This window comes from Lissotriton vulgaris, chromosome 6 (genome assembly GCF_964263255.1).
Source record: "Lissotriton vulgaris chromosome 6, aLisVul1.2, whole genome shotgun sequence".
Taxonomy (NCBI): Eukaryota; Metazoa; Chordata; class Amphibia; order Caudata; family Salamandridae; genus Lissotriton; species Lissotriton vulgaris.
This window is the reverse complement of record NC_141694.1, coordinates 1,521,422,644-1,521,450,388: the sequence shown is the minus strand read 5'-3', so window position 1 is coordinate 1,521,450,388 and position 27,745 is coordinate 1,521,422,644.

The window sequence follows — 27,745 nt, the reverse complement described above, 5'->3', positions numbered from 1 at the left end:
AGAAAAACATATACCCTAAGTGATAAACTGACATATCGTTCAGCGCTTAGGCAGTACCACCGAGCCTAAAGAAAAAGGCGAAAGCCTCATATGTCTCTGAGTCTATTAACAGTGACAATAGTCGGCCGAAAGTTCTCTTCTCAATGGTGAAGAAGCTAGCAGCCTCAAACACTTCTCCCACCCCCCCTGCTTTGGGGTAAATTCAATGTAATGAAATCGCAGACTTTTTTATATCTAAAATCGACACGATCTACAATTCCCTCTCTTCTGCTCCCTCCAGGACACTTCATGACCTTCCCATTCTGGGAACACATGGATCCCCATCCCATGTGGTACAGATCTCAGAGTGGCGCCCGTTTCATCAAATCTCGCTTCGCGACTGCATGGCCAAGGTAAACTCAGGTTCTCCCATGGACCCAATACCTATTGATATTCTTCGACAGCTTTCCCCTGATCTACTCCTTGTAATCAAGAGCTCCTGAATTCCTCATGACGGGAAGCCACTGTCCCGGATGAATGGAAAAGAACCATGGTAGTTCCACTCTTGAAAAAACCTGGTGCAGATCCCAAGACACTTTCTAACTACTGCCCCATCTCCTTGTTGCCTATGTTCTCAAAGATCTTGGAGAGGCACATCAATACACATCTCACCTCCCATGTAGAGACTACAGGCTTCCTACACCCGTCCCAATCTGGGTTCCGCACCCATTTTTCCACGGAAACCACCATCTTGGGGGTTACTGAGAATTTGCGTTCTTGCCTCGACCAGGGGGAAACCTCAGCGCTTATTCTTTTAGACTTAAGCACTGCATTCAATAAGGTTTCGCACCCTGTCATTCTGAAAGCATTGAAGATGGCCGGGGTGACTGGTCCTGCATTGGCTTACCTGTCCTCTTTTCTGAGCGTCCGCTCTTTCCAGGTAATTTCTTCCAAATCCTCCTCCTCTGTTCGCTCGTCTGTGTATGGGGTGCCCCAGGGGTTCTCACTGAGCCCTATGCTCTTTAACATCTATGTGAGGCCCCTGGCAACCATCGGGGAATACTCTGGTCTTTCCCTCTACTCATACGCAGACGACACCCAAGTCATCTTTTCCCTCTCCTCGGCTAAACCGTGTGCCCCGTCTGCTCTCAAACAGAGGCTTAGCTGAGTGGCGGAGTGGATGCAGACTAACCTCTTGAAACTGAATGGAGATAAGACGGACGTGGTCATTCTGGGCAAGCATAAACATATTTGGGGCCCACAACACTGGTCGCCAGAAATGGGCCTGCTACACCTGCCTGTTGCGCAGGTACGGAACCTTGGCTTTGTCCTGGATGACTCGCTCTCTATGCGGCACCAAGTAGTCAGAGTTGCAACCACCTGTTTTTCCATCTTAGGGTGGCTTCGCAAAATCCTCTGGATGCTCCCGGACTCGACAAGGCGCACTCTGGTCCAGGCTTTGGTCACCTCGCGTGCCTGGACTACAGCAATGTGCTCTACCTTGGAGCCACAGTGGAAACTCCAGCTTGTTCAGAACTCGGCTGCCCGTCTCCTACGCAATGTTCCATGGAGATCCTCTATCTCCCCATATCTTAAAGATCTACACTGGCTCCGCATCGAAAGCCGAATCAAATTCAAGGCCCTCTGCTTCATGTATAAGATTAAGCAGGGGCTAGCTCCAGCCTACCTCCGGTGTCTTGTCCAACTATACTCTCCATCTCGTCTTCTCAGATGCTCTGCTGAAGGGAACTTTCTGATTCCACGTTTTAAATTGACAAGAATGGGCGGACGCTCCTTCTCCGGTCTGGCGCCTAAACTGTGGAACTCTCTCCCAGCTGCGCTGAAACTAGAACCATCCTTGATGAAATTTCGCAAACATCTAAAAACCTGGCTCTTCCCTCAATGATAACTGATGGACGCATGTCATTGCGACCTCAAGTGGCCCCGGGAGACCCCATGTGGGTAGCTGAGTGCATTATAAGTGCAATTACAATTACAATTACAATCAGTAAAGATAGGACTCCTAACTTTACTACTACTAAACTGAGATAAAATCCTAAACTTTCTACTTTTGGTATTCACAGAAGGCATTAAGTGGTAGTAAAGTTAGTACTCTCAACTTTACAACTACTAAATGCCTTTTGTGAATACTGAAAGTAATAAAGTTAGTATTTTGTCTCAGTTTAGTAGCAGTAAAGCTAGGAGTCCTAACTTTATCATTTACTACTACTAAATGCCTTCTGTGAACACCAAAAGTAGTAAGTTTAGGATTTTATCTCAGATTAGTTCTGTTAATCGGCCCCATGGTAACTACTACCTATTTCTGGGAAATTAAAATACTGGAAAGATAAGGATCTTTTGGAGACTAAACAGTTTACATTGCTACAGAAAAGGAGTGCCAGGGTTCAGTGTTTTACTATATTCCAAAATGTGCAAAAATGCTGACAACCCTCCTATGAGGCATCAATAGGTAGCCTCCTAGAAAATGCTTTCTGCTTGTGTCCATAAATCACCTCTAGTCTTGGGTATAATATAAATTATGCTGGCATAATTTAAGAAGTTTTAGGAATTTTTCATTACGCATGTTACGCAAAAGTCCTAAAATTAAACCATTACGCTGATTCACATAAAAAGTTATAGTGAAACGGGCAATTTCAGTAAACATTAAATGAGATCACACAGGAGCAATAGAAGGTGAGCGGCTGATGTTCGCAGCGCTTTGTTAAAATGCATCTTTGCGGCACAGATTGACAAAAAGATGCATTTTCCTCTCAAATATAACATGAAATAACAGCTATGTGTAATTTTGCAAACTTTTGTTGAAATATCATGTCATTACTCAAAGAAAATTATGGCAATTTATTTATGGGCTGATTGGAGTAGCAGGTGCTCTGAGAAAAACATATCAACGATTATAGTAATCATGTAGTTGTATTGTATAGGTACAATGACAATGATTTTGCTGTCTGGAAAGCAAGCAAACAACAAGCTGATGGTTTTGTGGATCATTTGCAAAACAATCATGCAAATGTTAGTTACAGAAGGTGTTTTAATACCAGTAGATAAGGTCCTTGATTTCAAAATGACGGTGGAAGGCAATAAATTATATAAAGCCCTCTTCAGGAAACCACAGTGAACAGCATTTTGCATGCCACAAGTAACTATCCCAAGGGACATAGAATGAGGTTGCAATTTGGTGAACCTTTTGAGGATGAAATGAAATTACAGCAGTGGGAAAACATACAAATAGTAGGAAGCCTCAGTCCTTAGCAGATTTAAAGAACAGGAATACCCCGGGTAGGTTCATAAAAAGGCAGATGAACAAGTCAAAGAGGGGACACAGGAGGAGCTAATGTATGGTACTACTGAAACAAACAAAGCATCTTAGAAATAGGATATTAAATTCATCCCCACCTATAATATAGTGGAGAAGTGTTGCTCAATGGTTAGAGCGGCAGACCCTGATGCAGAGGTCTAACCTGGGCCAAGGTTCAATTCCCCACCTCAGTGGGTCTTGGGCTCAAAATTCCATGGACCTGATAATTCTTGCCTCAGTGCCTATTCCAATCATGGAGTCCAACTCTGGGCAATAACTTGCTTAATCTCCAAAATGGCCCCCACAACGCTAAGGATGCCTGGCTTCCACCTTGGGGGTGCCCAGGAGTGGACGCCTCACAGGAAAAGCCAGGATGGGTTCCACAGCGGTATTCGTGCAAGCGCCCTGAGACCTTTGCGGGTGAGTGGTGCGCTATACAAGTATCAATTTACATTTTTACATTTTATAATTGAAATGAGAAGGAGATTGCAAAGGTGATGACAAAATACTTGGATTGCCTATGTACAGATACTCATATAGGAAGAGATATGCCCAAATATCCTTGAATAAATTATAGTAGTAGTGAGTGTTTAGGGACACCTTGGTCCATAATAAACTAGGAGGTATAAAAAATAAGTGGGATTCTCACACTTGAGGGCTCCCGTGTGTGTGGGTGGTGTAGGCCTATAAATACAGCAGCAACATCAAAGAATATAGGTGTGTGAAAAAGCATAATATTAGTTGAAGTGGATGGCAGCCCTCTTCAAGTAATTATGGCACAAATTCTTACTTGTTCCAGTTATGTTTTAGTGATCTATCTAGATGGCTATATGTCGGTATTAGAGAACATGTGGCGTCGCCAATCACCACACTTAGGGAGACCTGGACTGCAGACACAGGGGAACCCCTAACAGACGGGGAGTGGAAAATCATTCTTGGTCATCATAGGAGAGTGTCCAGAAATGTTAAGTTCCAGTTCATACAGGCCATGATTTTCCATAGAGCATACCTCACGCCCCAGACACTCCACAGGATGTTCCCTGCCGCTACACACTGCTGCCCACGATGTCAGGAAGATGAGGCACACATCCTCCACATGCGATGGGCATGCCCGAAGATACGCAATTACTGGGGGACGATCAAACACACATTACACTCCATAACAACACTCCGGATCCCTGAGGGGGCATTACCCTGTCTGATGGGGAACAGGAAACGACCCAAAACATGCAAAGCACAACTGAAATTTACGGACCTGGCACTCTTGTTGGCACTCAGGGTACTCACTATGAGGTGGAAATCGCCCAGGCCCCCGCAGGTAGAAATGTGGCGAGCTGATTTACTGAAATGGGGCAAAGCTGAATCTGCGGTGCTGCGGGGAGAGGAGGACAAAGGTCTTCGCAAATACCCTATAGCACAGGAGTGGGACTTAATGATGATCGAACTGGAAGAGATGGACCTGACCATTTCGCAAGACCTGGTGGAATGACCACATACACATAATAGAGGGCGGTCAAGGTACGAGAGCGCAATGAAAAAGGCACAAGGGATAGACCAGGCCGATGAACTATAACGATTTCTAGAAAGGCAGAGGCACATAGACCCGACATGTAGAGTGTATGAGGGAGAACGACCAGGAGACGAAGGGTAGGTGGACGGGGAGGGAGGGACAGTTGGGGTTTAGCAAAATATGTAAGTCATAATTATGATATTTGAAGACTAACACTGGGAAACATCCGGAGAATTGTAATACAGAAGACACACGATTTGGAAAGATATGCTATCAAAAGATAATGGTAAAGAAAATGGAAAAGACTGATATGTGAGATGATGAAGGAATGTAATGTATGACATTTTGTTACAGTCACGAATAAAGAGTTAAAAAAAAATGTTTTAGTGATCCAAACCTGAGCTAAACCCTTAATAGTTGCAGCACAGAGCAGACAGGCTTTGCTTAGGCAAATGGGTGTAAAGCATTTATCAATACCGAAAGAATTAGTAAGTAGAAAGCACAACACAAACAAATCCCAATTCAATTTATGAAGATAACAATGAATTTTAATCTCCAAATAGACAACAAAATCACAAAAATCTGAATTAGGAAACCAGAAATATGATTTTCAAAGTTTTAGATGTTTCAAGTACCAAAAAGTGTGAAGCGCCAACTGCATGTATTTGGTCACTCAAGACTGGGTCGAAATCAAAAATTCAGGCCGACTATAATGGAGTGCGATCAAATACAGGGACTAGGTCCAGCCCAGTTGCAAGATTACCTATTGACCTAGTCTTTTTCTTAGAGAAACTCATTGTCGAGAAGGTCATTGGTGAGCCGGGCTGCTGAATGGATCTGAATAAGGCCTCATCTTTGTCAGCTGCATGGAGTGCAGGACTTCAGAGGGAGAACTGGCTTTGACTGAAAGTTCGAGGTTCATGATATCGACAGTGAGAATGTTCTGAGTAGGTGAGGTTCGGAGTCGGAGTATGTGGCCTTGAAAGTATCGTCAGCGGTTGAGTACGCCTCAAAGGCGGCCTCTGTGGAGCCTGTCTTCGTTCGGTCTTAGAAATGTCTCTGGAAACCACAGCTAGCAAGCTAAATCTGAGCACAGATGCAACATCGGCAGCAGCTTCCTGGTGGCAGTCAGGTGGAAGTTCTTTTTGGACAAAGTTTGAAAAAAGTTTCTAAGTGTCCCGTTTTGCAGTATTTGGAATGGAAGAGTACACTCTAACACCAGCCAAGGCTCTAGGACCTAGTGGACACAATTTTTTATGTTAGGACTCAATCTCCCAGAAGCTACCAGCAGAGTCCAGAGCAAGTCTAGTTGCAACCGGTCTGTTGAACTGTTAAAGTTGCAGGCTTCTTGCAGCATTTTTTTTTCCTGGGGCTTAAGAGGATGCTAGTTAACTAGATTTTGGTGTCCACATCGTCCAGGCCATCCTGTCAGGAGGAGGTGATACCTCCTCCCAACCAAGACCCCTTTGTTTCCTTTCCTGGGAGCCATTCACACCTCTTTACAAGAGAACAACAGGCTACCAAGTGCCAGTTGAAAAGTCATTGAAAGGCGTTAGGCAGGAAAATGTCAACATTCTAAACGTGACATTTTAAAAATCTAAATTAAATTCTTCTCTTGACCATTAGATTTCATTTTAAATTACTATTAATGTAAGTCCTTGGATAATTTTCCTACTATTTCCAATCTGAAGCTTTGCATTATAAGGTGTTGTAATGTAACCCAATGCTTTTCTATTGGAGAGCCGGTAAGATGCTCTTAAGACGTGTAAAACTTAAGTACTCATGTCCTAATTTTCAAATACCACATACCCTGCCCTCTGGGCATTTAGGGCTTGCTTTAGGGGTAACTTATAAGCATTGAAGGTTTAGGCCTTGCAACAGGTATATTTTGCCAGGTTGAATTTACGGTTGTAAAACTGCACACTCAGGCTGCATGGGCAGGCCTGAGACATGCTTTGCATTGTCACTATAGTGGTGGCAAAATGGGTGCTTTAGTCCGCTAGTGACATTTTACTTACAGGTCCTGGGTACACAGACAACCATATATTGAGCACTTATAGGTAAGTTAAATATACCAATCAGGCATTAGCCAATTCTATGCTTTTAAGAGTCAGAGCCCATACAGATGGCAGTGCCCCAGTCATCAGAGTCCATACAAGAGCAATAAAATCCAGTGGGGAGTGACAATGCCATAAAGGACATTTTCTCACAAGATACCATATACCAGCAAACATAGGAAGATCAGGAAATGCATAACCTGAGGTACGGACTATGCTGTCTATATGCTGGCGGGCTCTAGTGTGTGAGGTATGTGGGAAGTAGAGTGCATCCAGTCAAGAAGCACATACAGGTGGTCAAACATAATAATATACACTAATTTGTAGCATGCCACTACCACAAGCATCATAAAGATCACCTGGTACAGGTATGATATTTTGGGTTGAACAGGATATTGATAGGTTCATGTAGAGGGAACAGGGAACTTCAATAAATCAGTTAACGATTTGTAGAGCGCTGCTTCCCACCCATGAGGGTAATCATTCGCTGGGAGGGTGCTGCTGCTCGGAGTTGTCAGTCGAACATCTAGGTTTTTAGGCCATCTCTGAACATCTGTAGGGTGGATGCAGTCTGGATGTGGAGTAGGAGGCCATTCCAAGTCTTGGTGACCAGGTAGAAAAAGGTCCAGCCCTTAAAAAATTTGAACCAATATATATCCTAGAACGAGATACAAAGCAGCCAGCATAATTAAATAATAAAGAGGAAATAAAAATACACTTGTAGATGATAAATAAGCTGCCAACAGTAGGTATAATATAAATGATGAAGTTGTATAAAGGGCTATAATCATGCGTTTTTAACTTTTAAACAGGACAACATGTGGCGTACGGCCAAGGACTGGTGTGCAAAACTTGAAGATGTGCCCCCAAAAGCATATGAAGATCTGTGGTAAATGGCCGAGATAATATGGATGGATGTGGTAACTGCAATGTCTATGAACACTGGATGGAACTGTGATTGACATATGGTATGTTTATTGCTCATTATGGTATGGAATGTTTTGATTGCTGTAAATGTTGGAAAATAAATACATTTGCTTTATATAAAATAAAAGCAGTACAACATATTTGGACCATTATAGCAAATTGAAGATGACTTTCTCTATAGCCACGGTCCTGGACTATATTAAGTTACAGATTTATTGTGCAATGTCATTATGCTTTAAGTTATTGTTTGGACTATTTTGGGGATGGCCTAAATGGATTTATTTGATAAAGTTAGCCCACATGGGCAATTCGTTTTCACATTCTATAATGAAGAATTGTATGAATAGAATGATCTGAGTTTACATTGGAATTATGCACTCATACTTTAAAAGACTGAGGCATATAGTAGATAGGTACGATATATCTATGCATCTATGAAAATTTAGACCAGTTCCTTGCTAGGCGTTATCTAGGGGCCAGATGCACGACCATTAGGTTTAGCGGCGGTTTGCAATTTGCGACTCGCTTAACTTAATGTACAACGGTGTCTCAGACACTGTTTGCAATTCCAAAAGGGGTTGCACATTGCATGCCTCATGAATATTAATGAGGCTGTCCAATTTGCGACACCATTAGGAATAGCTATCACTCCCAGGTAAGGTGACCTGCTGGGGTTAGCAGAACACCATGTCTGTTACTGCTTTTTTAATAAAGCAGTCTTTTTTTTATGGAGCACAGGATGCATTTAAAAAATAATAATGAAACTTTTCAGTTTCATTTTCTAGGGGCAGGCAGTGGTCTCTAAACAAACTAAACAATCCAAACTGCTCTTAAACAATATTTGCAGAGACCCCTTCCCATTTGCGAGTGGCTTACCTTCCTTTTGTAAAGAGTGCTAAACCGCCAGTGGTTTGCAACCGCAAATGCGGTCACAAACAATCATATATAGGTTTCAGGACCGCTAATAGGAAGGGACGCACTTTGCACGCCCCTTCCTAATAGATAGTCGCTAACCAAATTTTGGCTCTGAGGGTTAGGGTCCCTAGGGCCTGTTCATCGGTCAGAAGTGAGCAGGTAACCACTTCCCTTAATTATTAATTTAACAGTCTTAGAGGGTCTGGTCCCAGAGCCTGTTTATGGCTTGAGGAAGGGGGCCAAGCACCGCTCCCCTTACTTATTAATTTAGCAGCCTTGGGGGATTGAGCCCAAGGGGCAGTTAATGGCTCAGGGAGTGGGGTCACGTGACCCCCTCCTGCATAAAATACATTGCTCGGCCCCCCTTGGCCCTGGTCCACCTCAGGGGGATTGCTCTCTTAAAAGAATGAGAGCCTACGTATCCAGGGCAAATTTCCAGTAAATTTCTCACCAGCAGAAGGGCAGGGTATCCCTACCCTGCTCCATATAGATTTAATGTTACTTATTTCTCAGGACAGGTCGACAAATTATATACAGAAGGGGGCCATATTTTGCCCCAGGGACCCCATCCCTGGGGGCCTAGAATTTTTAGAATGGGTAGGGGCCACATGGCCCCCCCTTTCATGGCCGATTACAGGACAGGTGTTTTTTATTTTTCATTTAAAGGAAGGGGGTCCACATGGCCCTCTTCCCTGGGCTGATTTTAGACCCAGGGACACCATACCCATGGGCCTGTCCTTTATTTTTTTTATCTATTTTTTGAAAAAAAGGAAGGGGGGCACCTTTCTCATGCCAATTTTGGCACCGGGGACCCCATCCCCTGGGGCCCGTCCTTTATTCATATATTTTTTTTAAAGGGGGGCAGCGGGCCAACTTCCCCGGGCTGAATTTGGCCCTGGGAACCCCAGCCTCCGGGTCCTGGCCTTTATTCATATATATTTTTGCCTGGGATGACAGGGTCCCCTGGGCCGGACCTCTAAGCTGGGTGCCCTGGTCTCACTGTCGATCTTCTTTCTGTCTTTTGCCTTCTTGCACAAAGTGTGCAAGGTATGCCCAGACGTGGATCCCGGGCTCACTGTGCCACTGGATTCAAGCTAGCCTGGCTGATGAGGGGTGATGCCCCAAAAGTGATCCCAGGATGCTTGTCTCATGTTCAGGGAGCACATGGCTTTGCAGTTTGGCCTGGACTGTTCCCATGAGACACAAGGTCAAGACTGATTTGCATATGCCTGGGTCTAAACTGGGGTTGCATGGCGGGCAAAAAAAGATGGATTTAACCCAGATCTGTTGGCTGGGGGATAATGATTGAATTGCTCTGCATCATCTTAGTGCCTTTTTCTGCTCTCACCCAGGGCACCCATGGGGACCACAGGGGGAGCCTAAAGGCCCCTGCAGTTCCTGCCTGCTCCCAACCTCCTGTGTAAGCCGGCCTTGTTTTGAGACTTTGAGACATGCAGCTCACTGGATCCCAAAGCAATGTTTGTTTCCCTGCTCGCTTTACAGCAGGCAGGAAAACAGACATGCTTTGCATTTTTGATCTCCATTGCTGGGAGCAGAGCTTTTACTATTGCTTGGTGGGAACGGTGCTCCATCCTAGCCATAGCAAACTACAATGTCTCGGGTGGGCACTGGGAGACCAATGGATATTGCTGGAGTCGGCCTTGGGAGGTGACAGTCTCCAGGGCCATCTAGTTCTACACGAGGGGGGCCGTGCAGCCCTCCTCCAATGTTCATGTTAGCCCCAGAGTTGTGGTGGTCCCCGGGGTGGGGGTCTGCAATGGACCCCTTTCATTATTGTGTTTGTGCCCTAGGGAAATGTCTGTTCCCCGGTCTGCGGAGGGCTGTGTTGGCCCCCCGCATTCCATTCAAAAAAAATGTGACCCAGGGAAGTGGCGGTCCCTGCAGCAGTGGGGGGGCTGCGTGGGCCCTGCAATATTTATAGTAATAATTATCCTGGGGAGGTGGTGGTCCAGTGGCATTTTGTAAGCTTGATAGGGGAAGGGGTCCATTAGCCCCCTTCCTTGATGCCCCCAGGATTTGGCCCATCCGGGGGCTTTATAAAAAAACATGCGAAAGCCTGTGCTTCTTTTTTTTTATTAATTTGGCGCAGATTCAGGGATTCACCTGCAAGTTCAGCGCACAATTAAACACAAAAACATGCTTTTTACCCCCAGCGTGGTGTCAGGGTATTAATACTCTGCCCTTTTTTCTTTATTTTTTACTTTGTTTTTAGCCAAGTCCCAAGATGGCTGCCAACACTACCTGCAAGGAGTTGGGCCCCAGATATCTATATTGTTTTAAATTAGATAGCTGAAAAACATCTGAATGGATTACACCAAATTAAAACAAGCTTGCTTTCTGGCCCAACATCTAGTTTCCTGCTAAATTTGGTGTAATTCCATTCTGCTGTGCGGGCTGTAGTCATGTTCAAAAAATGAAAAATCCCCATACAAATAACAAAGGGAAAACGCCTTTGGGACCCCCTTTTTTTCTCAGCCCTTGCTGGAAAGATCACCCTGAAACTTTCAACACAGCAGCTGATCTAAAAAGGGTACATTTTCTCATAATTTCTTGGAGATTCGTCAAGCTGCACCAAAGTTATTGGCAAAAACAATAAACGCTTTTCCTATGGAAACTTGGGTCCTAACTATAGCTACCTATCTATATTTTATTTTTTTCAGTCAATATATATATATATATATATATATATACCAAAAGTTAGATTAACGTTACAGTTAGGTGAAGTGTTTAGAACAACATAACATTTTAAACTACAAAAAAACATAAATTCTCTCAATAATTTCATTGCAAATGTTGCAATGGTTTTATCAATGATGTCACAGAACATGTCATAAGTGGTCTAATATGTGCTGTAATAAGCAGTGCCGTGTGAGGGCACGAGTTATAGCTACCTTAGGGCACAGAAGGCATAGTACTGTCGGCCCAAACCAATCTACTCAACTCCTTCTCCCAATCCTTACCTGCACCTGACCTACTTTTTTTTAGGTAACATCACATTTAGTCACTTTGACATTTGAGACCTTACAGACAAAGTTTCCTTATTTTTAGAGGAAGAAGTAACTGCTTTGACACACCTGTTCGACAGTTCAGCCTTCTTCACAATGGCTACAATATCCTTTAGGGATGAATTCCCGCTCATTCATAACGTTTCCTATAGGTTGGAATTGTTGATCTGCATAATTGTTTGATCACACCTAAACCCCTCATGTAAAGAACCGATTTTACATGACACAGCTAATTTTGTAAGTGCAGTTACATAATTCTCTGTAGGTTCCAACTTTCCCGGCTCCCTTTGAAAAACATTATACCTATCAATAGCTGCCCACATAGCTGGTTGATAGTAATTGCTAAGGTCTTCCAATGCATTCTTACTTTTATTTCCATCTGACCAGGCACTTGTAGCCCGTCCAGACCTAAACTATGCAAAAGATTTTTTTTCCTCAAAGTTGATAATTCCTCCAAAGTTTCATCTTCAGCAGCAGATATGTAATTCATGAAATAATCTTTCCACTCCGGCCACTTCATTTGTGGCTCCCCAGGAATAGGGAGAAACAGTAACCGTGGAGTAAGAGAAAATATTTAGCACACATTTTACTAACTATGTGAAAGAGAAAAAAATGAACACTGTGCCTCCTTTAGAAAAACACAGAGATTAAAACAGTGGCACAAGTCATGAAGTTAAGGTGTATTTATCACTTTAGAGTAATGCAGAATAATCTTGAAGTAAAATACCGCACCAGTACTGAATATAAGCAAGAGATGTTATAACAAACTTGTGTGCCTATCACAGTAAGTATTATGCATAAAATGATTTACATCAGAACCAATGTACATGCCACCCGAGAATAGGAAAGGTCTCTCACAATCCAGGGATAGCTGGCACACCTTCTTCCTACAAGCAATTGTGAAAAATACATAGCCTCACCAGTGCAGAACAAGGTGTGCACACCACCGTTAAATATCTGTAAACAGTAGAACTGTATACAGTGACATGCTGCAAGGTGTGCATATCACTGTTTGCTGCTACTACAGTGTTCAAGCAATAGCTCAATCTAAAATGGTTGTGATGCAGGATCCAAGATGGCCGTACATCTACCTGTTGATATCAGTTCTCTGCAAACGGCCCACCCAATCCAAGATGACCGTACACCTATGTGGTGACATCACTTCCTCGCAACCAGCTCCCTGTGTCAAAGACACTTGCACATGGCAAGTACCAATGGAGGCACTCACACTTACCCTGCACTGTAACCACCAGCACGGATCCCACTGGAGGCTCGTACCACAGTCAAACTTCCAATTTCTTTCCAAAACAGTGCCCCAGATGGAGTTAACTTCTTGGTGCATACACACTCCAGCTGCCGATTCAAAGAGTTGGATCCCTCGCGTTGTCTCACAATAGCCTCAAAGAATCCTCTGCAATATTGGCACACAAATTGCTGGAGGATGTTCAGGACCACAAACAGCAGTATGAAGAGATGGGTAGCTCCAAATGTGTAGTAACCATGCGGATATGATTAATGATTTAACTTCCAGTTTATTTGAAAGTAAGCAATAACGGTCTGCAAACTTCCAAGCTCTCTCCACAAACTGCCTGTCACAATTGGAGCTAATCCTGTAAAACAGTTTACAATCTGTACTCGAGTGTATACAATGCTGACTCTTGCATATCTTTAAATAGACCCAGCATACTCCTCCCTGCTGTTTTAATATATTTTATTATGCCTGTTGTGACAAATATATGAAACAAAGGGCCTCAATTAGAGTTTGGTAGAAAGGGTACTCTGTCGCAAATGCAACAGGGCACCCTGTTTGCCAAACTCTCAGTCTGCCCACCTCATTTACAGATAAGTAGACCCTAAGCTTTCCAACATTGGAGCTCCCCTCGTGGGTTGTATCGAAAGAAGGCTTCCTCTGAAAGTGCAACAGAGTAGAGGCCTTTGGAAGAAGACCATTATACTGCCTGGACAATTTAGAAGTGTGGGCATTTTTGCTGTCCATCACCTCCATGTATAGCCTGATGGTAAGGGAAAGATAAAACCTCTGAGAAAACTCATAGAGTGTGGGAGTCATTCGTTTTTTGTTTTTCATAAACAAACTCCAGCTTTGAGCATTTGTTTCTGAAAAATAAAACAGTTTAAAAGGTTGGTGGGCTCCATCAAAATCAATGGTGGTTGTTCCCCAAACTCTTTATATCTGAAAGGAACCACTGTGATGGTAGTTCCTTTCATCGAACAAATTTAATGGTTTAATGGGGTACTGTTGCGATGTTGGGTTCAAGGTCATATATTAAATTCCAAGAACACCGAGTGTTACTAGGAGAGTCTGCTTATAGAAGCAAGAGCCCTCATCTACCCAAAGGTGGCATGCTTTGTCATTGGGCCTGCTCCTCATTGGGCTGGAACTGCAATTCTCAATGAGCCCCCAAGGGGGCACTTTGCTGGAGATCTTTTGATTTACCTGAAAAGGACGAGGGCCATATTATCAAGAAAGGGCGATACATTATCGCTGCTTTTATCGGCAGGAAACTGCCGCTAAAGCGGCGATAATGGGCTTGATAATATGCACTTGTGAATTTCCATAGAAGTCCAGTTTCTGGTGTTAACCTGGGCTTCTATGAGAATTCACAAGGGCATATTATCAAGCCCATTATCGCCGCTTTAGCGGCAGCTTCCTGCCGATAAAAGCAGTGATAATGTATCGCCCTTTCTTGATAATATGGCCCCGGGTGTGTTGGTGTGTATCAGTACCTAAACAGGAAGATTGGATATTAAGGTGGGTTAAAATTGAACCCAACATTGGAAAAGTATACCACATATAGGGGCCCATTAGGATGTTGGGCGGATCGCCACTGCCATGCCAGCGGTGGCGATCCGCCCGACATCCAGGTCCGACCGCCACCCATTTCCCCCCGCCATATTGGCATGGCGGGGGGAAAGCGGCGGACGGAAAGACCGCCCGCCGCTTTTCCGCCATGGTCGCCTTTCGACCGGGGCGGAAAAGGTTTAATATGGTGGCGGTGTCTATCAGACACCGCCAGCCATATTAGGATGTGCTTAAACAGATGCCTTTTTGTGGCGGCAATGCCGCCACGGAAAGGCATGCGGTCTTCACTTCGGGGGCCCCCTGTGGGCCCCCATGGTGAAGGGGGTGCACATGGGGGGTACCTGTGGTTCCCCCCTGCATTTGCATACACATTGCGGCAGGCACCGCGCGGTGCCTGCCGCTTTGCGTATGCAAATGAATACATGCATTTTTAGCATTGTGGGGGGCGGTGCTGAGAGCACCGCCCGCCATAATGTTAAAAATGCATGATGCGCTCGCCACTGTGGTGGGCGCATACTAATATGCAGTGCGGGACCGCTGCTCAGCTTGCGGACGGTCCCGTTTTCCGCGAGGGTGGCGGGCGGGCAAAGTCCGCCCGCCATCCTAATCAGCCCCTTAATTTGTTGGGTTATACTGGAGATTGTATACTCCAGCGTCTACATCTCTGTGTCCTCCTATGTTCATGAGGTTCCTTTATGACACAGACATGAGTAATGGGCCCATAGTCAACCCTAAATTTAAAGGACATAGTACAGTTGTGGCGATGGATGTAATGTCCCTAGCCATCTTGACACACATTACTCTGTCTGTCAAACCCAAAATCAGTCATATAGTTTCTAAACCATCGATTAAGAAGCTGGATTTGCTGCTTGTAATAATTCTGCTATTATATGTTCACTATGCACAACTTGGGTTTCCTAATGATCAGTACTGATTCCAATAAGGTCCTTCTTTAATAAAAATGAAATGATGCTTTTCAATTTGTTGAGATTTGCATATGGGAACTAGTTAGTATCTAGCCATCAAAAGGGAAGTTATCATTTCTCGTGCTGGCGGATGTAGCATTTCCCATAACAATAATCGACTCACAGTCAGTATGTTTGTATGTGAAACCTTGTAAAGTGAACATACATTTTTTGAAAAAGCCGCAATACAAAAACCTATTTTAATTGTTTAAAACATTACAGAAATCTGTTTTTATTGATACTTTTAGCTTACAAATGTTACTAGGAGTTGCATTACATTCATCGTAAAAAAATCATTTATTTACACATGAATGAAGACTTCAACAGGCTTGAACAGTCTTTTGCTTTACAAAATAATGGGATGCTCCTTGAATGAATAATGCATTGAATACAGAATTTGCCAAATATATTTTAAGAACGATTACTCTAGTTGTGTATATGTCAAGACTGGCTACGTCGTCCCTTACCTTGTCTTGAAACTGAAGCCTCTTGGATGACGTAGAAGATTTCGCAGAGACGCAAGGGACCACCTTCCCAAACTACTAACTAAAACCTTACTGATTATCTATTCACAGCAAGTTTTAAACTAGAAATTAGGGAGGAGGGCCGGTACTGGACGTTGAGTGGTTGGACTTGTTCTTGCTGTCGACCTGCGAAACAACAAGCACCAAAGTATTACTCATATGCTAACCACTAATTCTCCTAACTAACCTATAGTCTAAAACTCTAGCTTTCCTAACCTACCCCCTCCCTCAGTTAAGAGTGAGTGTCTTGTTTTCCTAAGCGCCTACCTGCGATCAGTGTTGTCTTATCTTCGTCCAGTATTTCTTTGTCTTGTCTTGTCGTGATGGTCAAGGCGTCAGATACTTCTTGTTGTCAGTCTAGCGCAGTCTTTTCTTGGAACTTGACTCTTGTGGGCTATGAAACAAAGAAACCCTAATCAGAATGTATTTCCCAATTACTTTCCTCAAAACAAATGCACCCTGACATTCACTTACTGTATGGTTTCTTGTTGTTCACCATCCAATAGTGCTTCTATTTTAGGTTGAAGGGTACAGATGCTAGGTACAAAGACATTCCCAAAAGTATCTTTCTTTTCCATCACAGACTTCTGTTATTATTTAGAAATGAAAACTAAAACGAGGATTTACACTTATCACAAGATAACTTTTGCGCTTTTAAAATGAAACAACTGAGTAAAGATTTGCACTTCTTTTTAAGATACATCAAGCGCTAACATTTGTAGTACAGAAAAACCTAAATGTCACAATATCTTTCGCATTACAAGAATGTCTCTAAAATACGACTGGTTCTCAGCTTTAAGTCCCAAAAGTAAACCTTCCGTGAATATCTAGGAAAGTTTACTTAGCTTTCCATTTCGAAGAAGAATCGCTATGGTGATTGCTGTCTGCCGGTTTTTCATCTGTTCTGGCAAGGTCTTTCGCGAGGTCCCAAGCGCGATCCTTCCTCGATGCAAGGCGGAAGGCAAAGCGTCTTCTGGAAAGTCGGGTGCGGTTTAAATAGGGAACCGCACCCAGCCACACCCAGCCGCGCACAGGCAACGTGCGTGCGTTTCAAGCTGGGATCTGAACTCAAGACTCTTTACCTGCATGGAGGCTGACATTGGTACTCCCAGGCGGTGCACTGGCAAAAGGCTTTCTTTCCTAATTACTTGACCTCTCAGGGATACAAGAAAGGCAATATAATAGTAAACAGAATGAAAGAAATAATAAGAATTACAGAAACACATTATGCTGAAAACGCCAATAAATCTAACATTACATTACACAATCACACTGATTTTGAAGCGTGCTGGGTGCACGGGAAAGGGGTGGGTTTTTTAGAAGGGGTCTATGAATCCTCATAATGAAGAGGATTTATGCTTCATGACAGTATACCATCCAGTTTCTTTTTTTTACAAGACTCCATTCAATGTGTGATAAATTCCATCTATTAAAAATGTACTATTTTTTTTAATATGGAGTTTAGGGCAATATTTAAAACTCCTGTAAGGAATTCAAGTTATATGTAGAGTCACACTTACTCAGCATTTTAGACGATTGCTCAGATCATATATATTGAATCAGTCATATGTTTAATTAATAACTCTATACAATTTCAATTCTAGCTGAGGGGTCTGCAATGCAGTCTGTTTGTGTTCATGTCTATAAATGGTTAATGACGTTTTCACAATTTCAATTTACATTAATTTTATTGGTATTATTAATTTATTTTATTTGTAGGGTTTTATAAAGCGCGAACAAGATCCTAGCGGATATCAGAGCGCTATACAGACAGTAAATGTTACATATACAAGCCATAAGAAATAGATCAACACAGCAATACAAAGAATATTAAAAGAAAAACAATATAGTTATATTTGGCATCATTAAGTGTCTTGTGGTTGAGAGCTTATCTTTCTTTCGTCCTATTGATTCAACCGAACAAACTCATGTGTATTTGGCCATGAGGAGGGATTTAACCTCCTTTTTAAAAGCAATAGTGGACGGGTTAAGTCTGATTTCAGGGGGTAAGGCATTCCAAATTCTGGGTGCCATCCCGGAGAAGGATCTATTATAGGTTTTTTTCTTATGGAACTTTTGTGGTTTCAGGAGTAATTTTTCAGCATTTCTTGAGGGTCTGGTGCCCCCAGAGATCGTGAGTTTCTGTGCCAGGTAACTGGGGGGTCTTTTGAAGTAAGGCTCTGTGCGTCATGCATGCAATTTTCTGTTGAATTCTCGCATCTAGGGGTAACCAGTTCAGGGATTGAAGGTCCAGGGATATGTGGGAAAAACGTTTAGATCCTGTTATGAGTCTTGCTGCATCGTTGATTGAGGCTCTAAGGGGTGCAGTTGAAGCTTTGGGCATCCACAAAGGGTGACACAACCGTATTCCACTCTGGGTATAACCAGAGCTTGTACTGCCTGCTTAAAGTCATTGTGTGGAAGGAGGGGTTTTAGTTTCCTGAATGTGTTTATCTGAAGGTTGGCTCCCTTTGTAGCATTACTGATATGTTTTTGCATGTTGAGGTTACTGTCCAAAGTTATTCCAAGTGACTTCGCTGAATCCACAATGATCGGTTGTACATTGAACGCCGTAATATGTTTGATCCAGTCTTGCAATTTCGGGATTTGGGCGGGTGGGGCTATTAGAAGAAATTCAGTTTTTAGGGCATTCAATTTAAGATGATTTTCTGCCAGCCACGTTTGTGTGTTACTGAGAGCTGTGTTGAGTAATTTGATATCCTCTAAGGAGTGTATTTTGAGGTAAAGCTGTGAATCGTCTGCATACATGTGATATTGCACATAAGAGGTTTGTAGAATTTCCGTTAGAGGATCCAGGAAGAGATTAAACAGTGTTGGAGAAAGTGCTGATCCTTGCAATACCCCCAAGGTCACTGGGACTGGCTTGGATAGGGTGTTCTTGATTTTGAACTGTTGTGTCCGGTTTTGGAGAAATGAGGTGTAACAAGAATAAACAAGAAACAAACGAAAACAAAGCTAAAATTAATTGTCCAAAAGCTTTTGCAATCATACGATCACAATAGGTTTCGGTGTGTTAGGGTTGTGGGAGTTCCTGGGTTTTAGGGTTCAGGGGTCATTAAAGTTCATAATGTAAAATTATGTTAAAAGTTTGTGCCATTGGAAGTTGTAAATAAAATACATTCTGCCCAGTTAATCGGGGTTCAGATGTCAAATGGGTCTGAACTGTACATTTGTGTTCCCTTTTAACCCTGTTGCAGCTAAAGATTTTCCTGGAATATAGCCAGGAAATGTACCTGCTGGGTTTTGAAGCTCTACTTGTCAGGTTCAATGCCATCATAATAGCCTGTCTACATGTCTGGACTTTTAGATTATTAAAAGGTCTACGCAAAAGCTGCCTGCATTCTCCGAGGATCATAAGACACAGGCATACAACATGTATAAGGGTTTCTTTTCCTTAATAAATAGACTACAATTAATGTCTGCAGGCCACACGTGCCGCTTAGGCAAACAGTCCAGGATTGGAAGCACTCTAGCCGGTACATCATAAACTTAGGTTTAACATACTTTGAATACTTTTAATCCATATACTCCTGCTGGCCTTTCCTATTACACATGTTTATCACCATCCAGGCAACGTTTCGGTGTGCTAGCATGTTTTTATCATGTGATCTGCTAATCTTTTATGTAGTGCTAGCAAGAAACATTTGAAACAATGCATGAGCAATCTGCTTGTTCCACAATTCCCTTGCTTGAAGCATGTGTAAAGCCTTTTCAAGGAAACAATGGTGTGGTGAGTTACTGGGGTTGCTTGCAATGTCTTGCCAGTTAAGGTTGTCCAACGTTCTGGGATTTGAGCTCTTAGTTTGCGACACAGATTGAGGAATGCATGTTGTCTGGCTATGACTTGGTTTAGTATGCCCAATTCTAAATGCACCTAGGCAAGGGCGTGATTGCTCATATCTTATAGATGGAAACATTCAATATATTTAATTAGGTTCCATGGAACTCTATGCACTTTCACTTCATATCTCTAAATTGCTAATGTGGTTTTCACATGTTCAAAGGCAATTGTAGTAATTCTTGAGAATTAATATGTTTTCTTCATTATCATTTTGTTTCATTGTCTATTATTTTGAATATTCCCTGAATATTTTCTGCATATATTTATTTCAACTTTTGAAGAGCTCCTCCAACGTATGTATGCATGATAGCCATTTCAGTTGAAGCCATTGTTGAACCTGGCCTATTCTGCAAGGTCACTCCAGTTTTTGCCTTCCTTTGTTGAAGTCATTTTTGTTGGCTTTTAGAGCTCTGTGCACTTTTTCTTGCTTTGATCTCAGGCTACTCGGAATGACTCCAAGGATCAGATGATAAGCCTCCGCTTTGGCCTACAGGGACACAATAGACTTCCAGAGGCCTGCCCGTCAACTGCCCTTCTGACCAGCATCAAATGGATCTGCCTAAATCTGCCTGAGCCCAGCGGCTGGCCTCTGCAGGAGTGAATCCTGATCCAGAAGAGAGCCCCTCAGCTCCTGGACCCTGGCTGACATCAGAGAGCACTCCGACCTGCCTAACTGAATGTTCCATCAGATCCGGCGCAAAGCGATGCCTGGGCTCACAAAACTTCACAGCTCCGAACTAAAGGCTCTATTGGAACCAACACCGAGTGATGCAAAGCCTCGCATGACCACTCTGCACAGATCTCATCAGAAATTAGCACTGACTCTTATGCAGAGAGACGTGAAGCCCATCAAAGTCTCGCCATCCAGCTGAAAGCTTAATTAGAACCAACGTAGAGCGCTGTGAAGTCACGCAAAGCAGCACTTAAATCAATGACATAAGGTACAACTTCCAGCGAGTTAAACTGGGTCCTGTGCCCGGTCTGCACTTCATCGCAGTCGGCTTCTGATGTTGTCCCAGTACAGCAAGACCAGATACCCACAATTGGTGCTTTCTGTTTCTTGTCACTATTCTTACTAAAACATGGTTTAACTACTGTTTTACCCCTTTTGTATCCACCCATCCTAAGTCCTGTATTCCACCTGTCAATTCTGTAACGTGCTCTGATACCCTCATAGGTCTGGTTCGCGCTCTATAAAACTCAAATAATAATAATAATGTACAATTCAATATATCTGGCTAGACCAATTGGATTTTTGTACTTCTGGTATCCTCTTGTTTACTAAAGATTACTCTATTTTTCTAAATTGATTTTGGATTTTTCTTGTGTTGTGTTTTCTTTATAATACTGTTTTTGTGCTTCATAAATACTTTACGCATTGCCTCTATGGTAAGCCTGACTACTTTGTGCTAAGCTACCTTGGGGTTAAGCACAGGCTAATTTAGTGACTTTTTTGTTACACCTCAACAGGGATTGTGGTTGTTGCCTGACTGGGGTTTCCACCCTCTTAATCAATAACCCAATTTCTTACAACAATCAAGTAATGTTTCATTATTTTCTGTCTTTTTATAACTTAAAGAAAAGCCTAAACATTCCAGATTTCATGCAACAGTTAAAGTTTCTAATGAAAAATCATTCACCCAACGCAACCAGAGTTTACCTACAGCATAAGTGCCAACGTGCTCTGTTTCACTTGAGTTGGGCACTGATAAACAATAGTTCCTCCTAAAAGGCATAACCTTTCTTCTTCACAGGCAGCAGTCCACGTGGCACAATGCAACACAACATTTATTCATCTTAAGGACAGGGTGTGGCTCTAGAAAAGTGCCAACCATGCAATACTAGTAATATCATTCTAGTAATACTCTGTTGGCAAAGCGCTGGGATGCTCCAGGGTAACCGTGCGCTGTATAAAACCGATTTAATAATAATAATACAAGTCTCTCTGCCTCACTTGTATGAAACGTCATCTCGGAGTTCCTGGAACAAATTACCTGTCGAGGAAACTCACCAATAACACGTTTAAGTGTTCAGATTCTAAGATAGTCTTCCATCAAAAGCAATAGCAAAGCTATCAATTGTGCAACTTCCTATCTCATACATGGCATTACAGTGCTTCTTGGTAATTTATGAGTTTCTAAAGGATTCCAATAAAAGCTGGAATCATATTTGGTTAATGGAGTGGTGATGTTTGTAGGGTTAGTATTTCAGTGTCATGAGTCGTTGCTTTTTTGGTGGGTGAGACCACAGAGTTGAATACATTTTCTTCTGTAGTTCCACAACTGATATAGATGGCCCTCACCTATCAGATGTATGTGTTATAAGTATCAGCTAGTAGGCAATGCTGTTAAATACATTATCAGTCAGTAGCATGCATATGTGTACTTCATAGTCTGTAAGCTCTGAGTTCTGTGCACTGTTTTACAATGGCATATGTGGTGGGTAGTACTGTTGTGAGCATGTTGACATCCAACTATGCAGAATGTCTGTGTTCATCTAAAGTGTTCTCTATGAGGTTGTGTTTTTGCTTCGTAGAGTTGAGCCATTCCTCATCTGAGGAATTTACGAGTTGTATTGAGTGTGTGGGTTATGCTCTGTGATAAGTGCATTGTTGGACTGATAGTGTGAATGAGTTGTACCAGTTGATGTCAGTTGACATGGGTACCACGCTAGACACGAACACGACAACCATTGCAGTATCACCTCTGTAATCCTATTCTACACTCCAATATCATCTCCATAGCATGTGTCCTTCTTGAGAGTGCACATATGTATCAGATTAACATTTGTAGCCACTGATTTCGATAGAAACATTACTTGGCTCCTTCTTCAGTGTTCCACTTGCTGGATTTGCATGCGTCAGATTGCATTATATTGCGTCAGCGTGAGTACCTCTAAGGGTAATCCTTTCATTTCTGTTGACCTCTCCTGGCAACCTTCTTAAGAGTCTTTATCTTTTTGGTGAAAGAGCTAGTTCTGTTTTGACAATTAATTCATCCTTCATTATATATTCCGAAAAGAGTGAAGAGAACCTTTTATTACACCTTTATTTCTCAATGTCCATTAAACAATGGGAGTTTTATGATAATTTGTGGGCAATGTAAAGGTAAGCATTTTTCCCTTTTATTTCTCACTCTCTTCGCAATAGGTCGTTTCCCTGCTGTTTAGTTATGTTTATCCATTGCAAAAGCATACCTGCCTTTTAATAAAATGCTTAATTTTCTGATAAAACAGTTTTAACAAAACTGAAAATGAGCATGATGTTTCCCCATTTCAAATGAGGATTGACATTTGATCACTAAGAAAGGGAAATACAGAAAAACATTTTCTTTACTTTCGAAAGTGTCAGTTCTAAAAAACGCCCTTGGGCTGTATATTATGTTCAGTCTTCCAAAGTCCATGTTTCTAACTGAACTGATTTGCAAACTATTGTAGAGAGGCAAAAGAAAAAAACACAATATTTTCGATGTATAGCGTCATACCATCTGGTGATGTGCTGACATTTGATGTCATGATGCAATGCATCAAAATGCTTTGAAGAACCAACTAAACAGGCAGAGTTTGAAAGAAACTGCTTTTGCAGACTGCGTGCTCGGAAAATAGGAAATGATAGCACTGCTATTGAGGGTGGAAAATGCCGTGTTTACTCCACTCCCACCTGCAGGTGTCTGGCATGTGTGAAAGATGGGCCCTGCACCTGTACATTTCATGTAAGAGTACTTCCAAGAAACTATTAAGGGTATCAAAACCCAAGGGGGGGTCTCATCGATGGTTACTGCACGGAATGTATGAGTCAACCTTGGGCTCATTCAGATTCCTGCATCTCATCTGATCTACAGGATTTATCCACTGTGGCCATGCCTCCTTGGTAAAATTAGCTTGCCTGTGATGTTTTCCAGTTCAGCGGATGACACAAGTGTTTCTGAACACTTCCAGAACTTTCATAAATCTGAATGCCTTGGACTTAAAGCAGCTTATCAAAAGTGTAGAGCGAGTCCTATAGCTAGGGAGCATAAGGAAACGTGTGGCTTAGAGATTTGCATCAGAAAACAAATCAAGAAAGTTTCAGTTAGAGGAACTTTTCATGCTTGGAACAATCCAGGTTAGGTGTATGTATGTATGTATAGGCATTTATATAGCGCACTACTTACCCAGAGGGTCCCAAGGCGCTTCGACCGCTGCGAAACCCTTCCTGGCTTCCCTGAGAGATGGTCCCTTAATGGGTATCTCCAGGGTGAGACCAGGCACCCCCGGCGGTCTGGTGGGGCCGTTAGTGAAGATGAGGCAAGCTAATGCCCAGAGTTGCCGAGTGTGACCGCTGATCAGAGTGGGCACCGAGGCGAGAGAATTATCGAGTCCGCTGACCCTGGTCCAGAAACCTGCCGCGCCGGGAATCGAACCCTGGTCCCGGGCCATCCTCTGCTCTCGGGTCTGCCGCCTCTAACCAGTGAGCCACACTACTTCACTGCTACTACTTCGGTGTCTGTGAACAGCTGAGTGAGCCAGGTGTGAATAGGTCTCTGCTGATGATCAGGGGCTGCCCTGTGTTTCATGAACATCAGAAGGCGCTTTTCAGGCATGTTAGCAGCGAAATATGGTAGGGGCATAGTAATACACTTAGTTGATATTAGCTAGAACTAACTTGCTCTTATGTAGCACATGTAACCACACTTCAGCCATTTCTAAGCGCTTTCCATACCAAGTGTTATTCTTTCCTTATTTAATGATACACCTTCCTGGCATCGGAAATTTGTAAGACTGATTGGGCTTTACTTTATTTTTACCCCTGACCTGCAGATCACTGAGTGTTTTGCTGAACCATTCTGCAGCCACGACATTAAGAATTAATTTAAAAGGGGTATATTATGTGGCTCTACTGCCTCTCACTCATTGGCTCATGCATCAAATAGCGAGGTTGAAGTGCAGTGCTGTTTGTGTAGCGCTTCACTGCGACCTGGCACGTGTTTGCCTTATGCTGGATGTAACGTGTAAGGTGTCCATGTGAAATAAGTCAAACGAAATATGGAATTGCTAATATTAGCGAACCACTGCAACTGAAAACATACAGGCCTGCTAAAGATATCAGGAAAAGTCATTGCTGCAGTAAAGAACCTGCCGGAGTGTCATACTCACTATTCTGTAGAACGTGCACTGACCGGAATGAATCCAGGGTTGGTAGCACGGTGGGGTGGATGTGGCAAAGTAGAGGCCAAAGGTGCATGTAGCCTCCAGCAATCAGAGTGGCGTGGCTCCCGTCTCTGAATGAAAGGCATATCACCCTGTACCGTACATTGAGTGCTTCTTTTAAAAACATTGGGGTCGATTAGGATGGCGGACGGTCCAGTACCGCCATCCTGTCTGGGGCAGGGACCGTCCACCACAAGGGCGGAGGTACCGTGCCCCGAATTAGGATACACCCGCCACAGTGACGGGTGCATCCCGCATTTTAACATTGCGGCCGACGGTGCTGAAAGCACCGTCCGCCGCAATGTCAAAAATGCATGTTGTGCGTTTCACAGCACAACATGAAGGCACCGCGCGGTGCCTGCCATGTTGTACTGTGTAACACTGGGGGGTACCATATGTACCCCCCATGTGCACCCCCCACCCTCCCTTCACCCTGGGGGCCCGCAACGGGCCCCCAAAGCAAGAACCGTATGCCTTTTTGTGGCGGCATTGCCGCCACGGAAACGCATTCCCCTCAGCCCATCATAACATGGCTGGCGTGTCTGATAGACACCGCCACCATATTAGACCTTAGTCCTCTCAAGAACTTTCCACCAGATTACGGCCCGGAGCAACCCTACTATCTTAAGGTCAGCCCGCATCAGTCATACCCGACTGCTTCGCGTTTGTACTACCAGTCCCTATCCATGCTGACTACCACATCATTTTTTACCACAATTTTCGGTCACCCTATCCCGCCCTGATGAGTCACAGGCACTGCCCTGTTGATGAAACACGTGTCGGCTGGCGTTTGTAAAACAGAAAACAGAAATAAAGACCAATGTTAAGCATTACAGACTGTCTTCACTTCACCAACGGCGTCCATTGTTCTTTTTGTCTAGAACTACTACTAATACTGTCTTAATCAAACGTGTGTACAATACCTGCTGTATAACATATTAGACCTTTTCTGCCCCGGTCGCATGGCGACTGCGGCGGAAAAGCGGCGGAAGGTCTTCCCGTCTGCCATGGTCCCCCCCCGCCATTGTAATATGGCGGGGGGAAATAGGTGGCAGATGGGCAAGGATGGCGGACGGATCACCACCGCCTGCATTGCGGTGGCGATCCGTCCGCCATCCTATTCGTCCCCATTGTTTGAATAGTATTGGATGGCATTCATACTAAAAAATGAGTTGCCATATTTAAAAAAGCTAAATTATTTTTGAAAAAGTATTTTCTGAAGAAAGATTTGGAAATAGATATTTACAAAAAAAGTAGTAAAATGCTACTCCTTAGAAGTCATGACAATGAACGTCCATGCTCCTGAATTTTTTTTGTCTCAGAGTAAATAGAAAAGAATGTCTTGTCTGATGTGGTTCACTTAGGAGTTGCTGTGCTCTGGGTGTCTGTATAACAAGCATTGCTATGTGTACTTAGGTTTCAAAACATTAGCAAACATTAACACCTTAAGTGCTGCCATCGGCCAACGGTCGTCGCAAGCACTACCTCCCCAGTGCTGCGCACGACCGTTGGCCGACGGGCCAGCATTCATTCGTCGAACGTTCAGCACTGGGCGCTGAACGTTCGACACTCTTAAGGTGTTAAAACATTGTTGGAGAAATTATTAATCCATAACAACATGCACCATCAGGTGCCAGAATACAATCACTTATAGGCACTGTCAGAATACATTATCATGAGTGAAGTGATGTTGGCAACATGATTGGACACATGTAAGTACTGTCAAAGCATTCATGTGAAGACCACTGGCCTCCAGTCTTCAAGAGGATTTGGACCATGTGTGACTGTTTTACATTTGTCCACGCAAAATAATTCCCTTTTGGGGAAAAGGCTGGCTGAATCTCCTTCATGAGGTCCAAGCGAGATCTGCTCTATCACCTGCCATTTCAGATCATCGCTGCTGTGCTGAAGCCTCTGGAAGTGCTAGACAAGAGGTGCTCCTGCTGTTGCACATTTAATTCTGCTTCTGTGTTACTGGATCCTGCATTTCACCTTTTGTGTCGTCTGTCCTTTGTAGATCCTGGATTTTGCAATTACTGAAGCTAGTAAGTGTAATGCAACGTTATCATGGCTGAAGTTGCTAGTATTCAACCTGAGGTATATTGAAGCTGAACTTAAGTGCCACACATTGGCCACATTTGAAGTGCTTCACTACTGCTGAGAGTCCCCATAGTGTGCTGAGGGGAGTTCTGGGTGGCTGGGGTAGTGTGGCCCTGCCAGGATGAGCGTAGATGCAGGTGATTCCCTTTCTAAAAGAAGAGTGGATCTGCTTCTGCACCAGCTACTCGCTGGCCTAGACCCTTCACCCAAACTCTGGGCCAGATTTATCAGAGTTTTGCCTTTCCCAAGCAAAGCCCCCCCCAAGATTGACGAAAACCCAAAGTGAGATTTATCCAGCCATGCAAGGCCTTCTTGCATTGCCCTGCAAGGTCTGATAAATATGGAATAAAGTATGGCAGCGCAAATCACTGCCTTGTGTTACTCTTCCCTAGGGAAGCATTCCATGGGTGGAGAGTGGGTGTGCCCACTCATCAACCATGGATTTTGGCACATTCTTAGATTTACAATTAGAGATTGGCCTGGGAATGCATCAAATTGCTACGCCTCCCCAGGTGAGGCGTAATGAGGAGAAATACCTTTATTTTCTCCAGTCTGC